Genomic DNA, 7,879 nt, shown 5'->3' on the forward strand with positions numbered 1-7,879 from the left:
GTCCAGCTGGGAAAGTTTAACGGGACGCATCCGGTTGGAGCGGCTTTTCAAAATAAAAGCTTTTAAGGGGTGGCTGTTATTGGCCCACGTGACAATTAATTCTGAGCTTTACTGAGATTTTTTTCCTGTTTTTTTTTTTGTGGCTATCCTCCTCCATGACTTTTTCAAGTTTTTCAAAGCGTTTACATTTTTATACACTATTTTAGAAGCTCACCTAATTAATTCAAAAATAATTATAATGTTATTATTGCTGTCATGGTAATAATATATATATATATATATATATATCTGCATTGATTATGCTGATATCTCTGGAAATGTAAGCTTGATTGTTTTGTTTTTTTCTGACTGCCAAAAACAGTACAAACAGGATCCAGAATAATCCACAGTTTAAATTGATGGGTATTAAAACACTTCACATTACTTTTTTTTATTACACTAAGTTTCTGTTGCAAACTATTAGAAACGGGTTTAACTTCATATGCTACAGCAAAAATTGAAAATAAAAACAAAAGCAACAAAGAATGGACAAAATGAAAAAGTCGCTAAACATGATACAATTCAAGATTTCTTTAAACCTAGTCCTAAATTTTAAGTTACATTTGTTGAGCATAATGTCAGTCACATACCTAGAGGATTAAAACATCTAGAAAAAAAGACTGCGATATATATAATGTCAATGAATATAATTTCACGAAATTGTTAGTTGCGATACAGTAATTGGCTCAGTACACAATAGCAGTACTAAATCCTAAATTTCTGTGCTTTTATTTTGAAAGCCACATTAGGAAGCCGGCCCTGTTTACGCTCTTCAGAGGAGGCAGCGTCTCTTCACGAGCTCAGCAAGTTGCAGTCAGTCAAAAGAAAGTTCCTCCGAGAGGTGTAAACTGAATGAAGTTATCCAAACACACAACACAGTTTGCACTTAAACACCGAGAAGAAAAACACCAGCAATCATCGACAACAAGGCTGAGGAGGCGTTCAAAGACCCTGCAGTCCATCATAGAATTGATGTATCAGACGATGATGTATCATGTATCAGACTCAAAGGTACCAAACACATGTCTGCTGTATTTGCAGTTATTGACACAGTACGTGTTCCTTCAGGAACGACGCTGGTCCATGCAACCAACATATTTCACACTTAGATATGTTTCAACTCAAGAAGACTAATTATGCAAAGATTAATTTCTCAGTCTGCGCAATAATACAGTCTGGGATTAAAGGGCCAGGAGAGGTTTTTTGACATGCGTTGCTATTATAAATTCTATGGTGATCTTACTGATGTACAGACATTAGCTCTGTGTTTAGGGGCCCTGTGCATGGAGAGTAGTTCATACCACATTATTTAAGAAAACATCTGAACTGTCCCTTTACTGCCATTGTCTGAAAACAGGGTTGGAGTGAATCTTGTAATGTGGTAAAGGTCCAGCAGATGGCACACATGTGACACTACGGATGCTAAAGCCTACCAATTGACACTATTTGTGCATTCACTAGTCCTCACCACTAATGCACCAGGGCTTGTGTAATTATTAGTGGAGGGTGACATTTTATGAGCAGCAGCAGTAACACCAGCAGGATTTATGTGGACAGATTGGCCACAAAAGACACGAAAAACACAGTGGCTGCTGAAAATCATTGTGACACAATATGAATAGAAATGTCTATTAGCTTGTTGGTCCTCTCTCTTAATCCTGTTTTGGCTTCTTCTCACATCCAGCGTGTAGGCCGAGCTCACTGATATTTTTACCTCTTTTGGCAAATAACCCTTTGATCCGTGCTCAAACATTATGTGGGGTTTAATATCTCTTACAAGCAGACACAGCGTTTAACAACCAACTAACAAATCCCCAAAATGACATGACAAGTGTAAAGTTAGACTAGATTGGACTACAATGCAGTCTAATCTTCATTCAGTCCATGTGTCTTGTGAAATATTTCCATCTTGTGGTTAACAAAATAAGTGCAGGTTATGAACTCTAACGCAGGAGAATCGCCCGCTTTTCTATGTGTTGAGGAAATTGCACAACTTTTAATGGCAAAACTTAGAATTTAAATCCAGGAACACGTGTTAGGATTATAGGAGCGTTTATCAGCAAAAACAGAAACAGAAAAAAACATCACCTTTAAGACGTGCTTGTCCCACGTAATATCATGGTGATGAGGGGCAACCAATTCACTGTACGTGAATCATTTTTCAAACATGTCCTCCTCCTTCCACCTTAGGTATAGAACATTTTCATCACATATTTCAAAGGTTTTTTTTTAGTTTTGTGACATATTAGATTTTTGTAATCATTTTCCTGTTAATGAACTATTTCTAACTAAAGAATACAAACTACAAATAAAAAATACAGTTATTGCTGCTGTAAAATCCCTCAGTTTCTGTTTACATGAGGAGTTTTCCTGACATTTATTGTTGTTTTATAGCAATCAGAGGTGCATGCAGTTTATATGAAAGCATAATGGATAATTCCTTTAAGATAATCAGTCCAAGTAAATATTCTGAGTGCAGCATTTGCTCTCTAAATAAAATTGTCCTGCATAAAGAACAACCAGAACTGATTTGAATACTTTGAATTACCCCTTTGTTGCCTTCTTGCCCAGTTTGGTTTAATTCTACCCCTATCATTTGGTGCCTAGATTAGAGGTTTTCAGTGTATCTGACATAATGAGAGTTTCAGACTAATGCCACCCCTCTCAGTCCTAATGGTGCTGCCAAGCTGCCAGCAGGGCATCTGAGCAGGGGGGAATCTAGTATTAGGCGTATCCATGCACAGAGCATTGCTCATTTCCTTTAAATGCCCCTCCTCCCCGACACAACAGGCAGAGCGCTCTGTCATCCTCCTCCAAAAGCCCCTCATTAGAAAATCTGCAGAGCAGACAAAGCTACTTGAGTCGGCACAATGGTGACTCCCCACATGGAGATTTGAAAGAGCATAAAGGAAATCCAGGTCATGTTTTACTTTTCTGGAACCTCTCTCCCCGATGTTGACTTATCCACCGAGCCGCCCACCTACAAATCTGCAGCTTAGTTTCATCCACCATGTTTTAAACATCCAGGTTAAAATCAACCAGACTCCCACATGCCAACACAGGGACTCACATGGCTGGCAAATACATTTTCTTCATGAGTGAGGAGAATGAGATGATGCAGGAAATGTCAATTATGCACACATGATGATGACGCACCACTGTGATTCAGCATCAGTTATGATGATGGTGATGATGAAGGATATTGTGTCTCTGAGGAAGAAAGAGCTTCTTTACAAACTACTCATCACATGACGTCATCCTCCGTTGCTCATGGTGGTCCTCCTGGAGTGGCTGCAGCTGATTAGGCTCAGAATAAGCCTCTCAAGGTTTTTTGGCCAATGAATAAGCTTCCATGGTAACTGTCGAGGCCTTGTTTAACGATGCTGTCATTGCTAGAGAGGTCTGTCCTGCTCATCTACCTCTTTACCGTAACATCACACCATCACGAGTCACACTGTGGTCACACTGTGTGAGCTGACATACCTAATTTAACACAGAATCACTTTTATCCCATTCTGTAACTTTAATCATGACTAACTTTTTAAATTTAAAATAATTACTGCACTTTTCAAGGCACCTGCTTAAAAAATACAAAAAAAGTACTAGCTAGTGTTAGCTGAATGCTAACACCAGCACGCTAACACGTCCCGCAGACGACGCTATCATGTTGATGTTCAGCATGTTTAATGTTTACTGTGTTCACCATCTAAGTTTTAACATCTTAGCATGCTAACATGTGCTAATTAGCACTAATGTAAAGTGCAGCTGAGGCTGATGGGGATTATTTTGACCTGTTGATGATGCCAAATGAAAAGTCAGAGTACATTTACTCAAGTACTTTGCATGAGTATTTCCATTCCTGCTCCTTTCTACTCCGCTAGCGCAGAGGCAAATATTGTACTTTTTACTCGACTACATTTATTTGATAACCTTAGTTACAAGTTACCATGCAGATTCAGATTGATGAATAATACAATCAACAAATAAATTATTATGTATTACATAGGTTAAGATAATTAAAGCCTTTATTGGGGGGGTCATGCTAACCTTTAAAGACTTAAATATATATTTAATTGCTAATATATTTGTGATTTTACTTTTACATTTTTAATGCAGGACTTTGGCTTTTAACAGTATTTCTGCACTGTAGGATTACTACTTTTACTTAAGCAAAAAATCTGAGTATTTCTTCCACCACTGTGAAAAAGTTGAGGAATCACCAAAGTTCTTACAATTCATCCCGAGGGGGGACAAACATGCGTGGACTGAATTTCACGGCAGGCCATCCAATAGTTGTCGAGAAACAGACACATTTCTCGCCGTCTCCTGGACATCACAGCCATCAGAGCACATGAGGTTTGCTCGAGGTCACCTTGAAACCTCAACCTGTTCAGATGCTGTCGAGGCAGTTGCATTGTTTCCCCTTCAGTGGGTATTTCAGCCTGTCCTCCAAGTCAGTCCAGCATACAAGTGCATCTCAGAGCAGCTGGGTTTGAAGTGCCTTGCTCAAGGTCATGTTGACAGTTAGCGTTAAAGGAGGCGACAGCATGTCTCCTTCATTTCCTGCGCTCTGATTTAGCAGCTTGTCAGGGGATTTAAACTGATGGCTTCCCAGTTTCAACTCCTCTGTTCTCAAGACTTGTGCCGCTGCGGTGACTCTGCAAAATGCTGAAGTGGGTTATAAGAAGGAAGGCGATAGATTAATATGGACTGCCGAGGTGAAGGCTTTCTCGTTGCATCATCATCACTGTCTCTTCGTTTCACGATTTCAATTTACAACAAATTCAAAGAGACAGCATTTAGCAATTAGGGTCATGAGGATGATTGCATTTGGCCACTTGTATCTTGGGAGCTATCATCCATTGGCTTAAAAATGAAGTGAGACCATCTGAGTAGTCACTTTGATGTGGTGGACAACACCAGATGGAGTCACATTGTGTGTCAGTGCAAAATTAACAAAGACTTTTAATTTGGTGCCACAGTGACTACTGCAGCTCTGCTCACTGGGATACAGAAAAGTCTAATATGGGCTTCATTTGTGTTTCATTCACTAAACGATACGATGACAGATGTATTTATGAGAGACTCCAGTGTGTGTGTTCTGTATGCAAAGCTCTGCTTGGCTTCACAGTCACTCTGCGGTCCCACTGTGTTCCTGGATGTCCACCTGTCTCTCAGTGGCTCGGCCACTCTGGGCCTGTCTGCCAGCTTGTGGACATCTGTTTACTTCCTCCTCCATCAGTCGCCATGGCTGCAAAACCCCCCCAACCACCCACACCATCGCCACCAGACCCCTCCCCACATCGGCCGGCCTTCTCCACCCCTCTCTCGTGTTTCCCCCAGACACCAGCTGTGAACCACTTATGCTTATCTTGCAGTCCACCTCTTTCAGCCCTGTCATATCGCCGGCCAGCACAGCGCTCCTTCTGAGACTGTCGCTGTACTTTGCTGTTTGTGCCGGTTTGCTGACCCACAAACACCTCGCTGATACATGCACGCTGAAACTGGGTGAATGGTCCATTCAGGTTCACCAAAAACAAATTAGATACAGGAAAGTTTGCGCATGTTAAATGGAAAATTCACTTTCGAACACATCCATTGTAGCCACCAGATTATAACACATGTGAACCTACTGACTTGTAACACTAAATATGTAGTTGACCTACATTTTATGATGTTTGTCATTCAATTTTTATTATTTAAATTTGACAATAGTTTATTATTCATCACTGGACATTCTGGCTGACCTGACCTTGACCTAAGCATTAGACTATAAATCTGTTGTTAAAATCAGCACATTCAGTCTAGCATTAACAGCTAACAGCTGCTAACAGGACAGCCAGTTTTTGATCAAGCTGCTTCACCAGGACAGGCTACATCAAGTCTTAACATTTGAGAGGCAGAATTGAAATCACTTCAAATTGTCTGTTATTATGGGGCTCTTTATGGTGCATGAAAGCATGTTAAGGTCATTTTGATTTTATCATCTTGAATAATTTCAGCACTTCAGGACTTTCAGTCAGTGACATGCTTCTCTAAAGAGCCAGAAGCAAGATCGTACTCTATTCATATTACTCCTCATTAAAAGAAGTCCAAGAGGTTGCTTTACTTTTAGCATTCAGGCAACTATCATTCCAACTATCTGTGTGACCAAAAGATATATATTAAGAAGACTCCTTTTCTTTAAATCCAAGTCAGATGGTCAGAGAACTGCCTCTATCTCTCACAAAGCATTTTCATCAGCCAAAAGAGGAATTATGTGACCAGATTTGCAAAGTCGCTGAGTACATGTTCAGTTTTGGCACGAGGCACCATGTGACCCAGCACCATACTGAGAGCCAAATATCCAAATCTGCTCCTCTTCGCATGCGCCCCCAACCTAATAAAGCACCCCCTGCATCGACACTTTCTTCCCCGTCCCCTCTGACAGACTGCAGGCAGTGGGCAGCGGCCCACGGGGAGCTCTCAGAGGGAGGTGCGGAGCAGCCAGTGATCAGAGTGAATTAGAGTTATGCGTGACATGCAAAGGAGAGGCTCCAGAATGTGACAACAGCTGAGTTTTAAAGTGAAGCTTTTCCGCCTGAGGGGAGAGGAATAGACGACAAAGAGAGCGCAGCCCGCTGTGAAAAGAGTCAACTCCTTTTGTTGGCTCTTTAAAAACACAAACTTGTTACCCATTGGTCCTCTCGTTTAAAGCGGTGGGTTACTCAGAGATGTCTCCAGCATCAAAGCAGATCAATTAATTAATGAACACTGTTGTCACAGAATTGATCATCTTCGTACCCGGGCCTTTTTAACATCCTCACACCTTCAGCATGTGAAACTGCATAAATAATGCAGAGAAAGGAGACCTATTTCTTAAATTTCCATTTTTGTCACTTTTAGATTTTTGTGCTGTTAAACTGTACTGTGGCCAGTCTATTAATCCATATGCCAAAAATTAACTTAAATCTGCAAAATCTGAATTTGACTCTGATTACAATCCACAATCCACTGAGAGTTAAAAAAAATAAAATAAAATAAAATATGTGAAATCATTTTAATTGTGGCTCTGAATCCACAAAATCTCATACAAATTATGGTGAAAATAGCCCAAGAATTGAGAGACAAAGTCACCAGCAAATGGTATAAAGAAGGTAACTCTGAAGCCTAGAACATTAGTTCCTAAACTATCATTTAAGCACTAATCGAAACAAAAGAACAAACTATTTGTGTAATATATTGAAAACCTTTCCCTGTCCAGCTTGTTGGGACATGTATTAGTGTTACAGAGGTCATTTTAGGGGTAAAACCACACATTTTCATCCTCTGTCTGCGCCTGTTCAAGCATTAGAACAAAAGCTGAACTCTGCTGAACCTTATACGCTTGTATCGTGGCCCACTTTCGAGGCCCAGAAGTCACGAATGTTTGAGGAATCACGTAACAATGGAGTTCAGTTGTTTGGCGATGTTGCATTTGCGTTTCTCTTGCCACATCTGAGCCTGTTGGGAGTATCATGTGACACTTCTGAAGCTCCACATCTCACCTTTCCCCGATCTATGACACTTCCTCTGGAGTCTCCACCGGCCTGACGGAGCTGTCAGTGAAATCGACACTGCTCTACAACAACTAGCACAAAGCCATTTTATTAAACAACACTTACACAGCCACGGGGTTGAGAAGCGTTTGCCTCCCCAGGCTTGTAATGTAATATGAAATAATGACCAATGTGGGCCTTATTGTGACGAGGTGTTTTGGTCTGTGCGGTGTGACAGTTTCTCCCTGTGTGATATCTTTAAAACGAGCCTGACAGCCTTCCCCACGTGTCTCTTTGCTGCAGCAAAGTTCACGCAGAATCAC

This window comes from Chelmon rostratus, chromosome 14 (assembly GCF_017976325.1).
Source record: "Chelmon rostratus isolate fCheRos1 chromosome 14, fCheRos1.pri, whole genome shotgun sequence".
Lineage (NCBI taxonomy): Eukaryota > Metazoa > Chordata > Actinopteri > Chaetodontiformes > Chaetodontidae > Chelmon > Chelmon rostratus.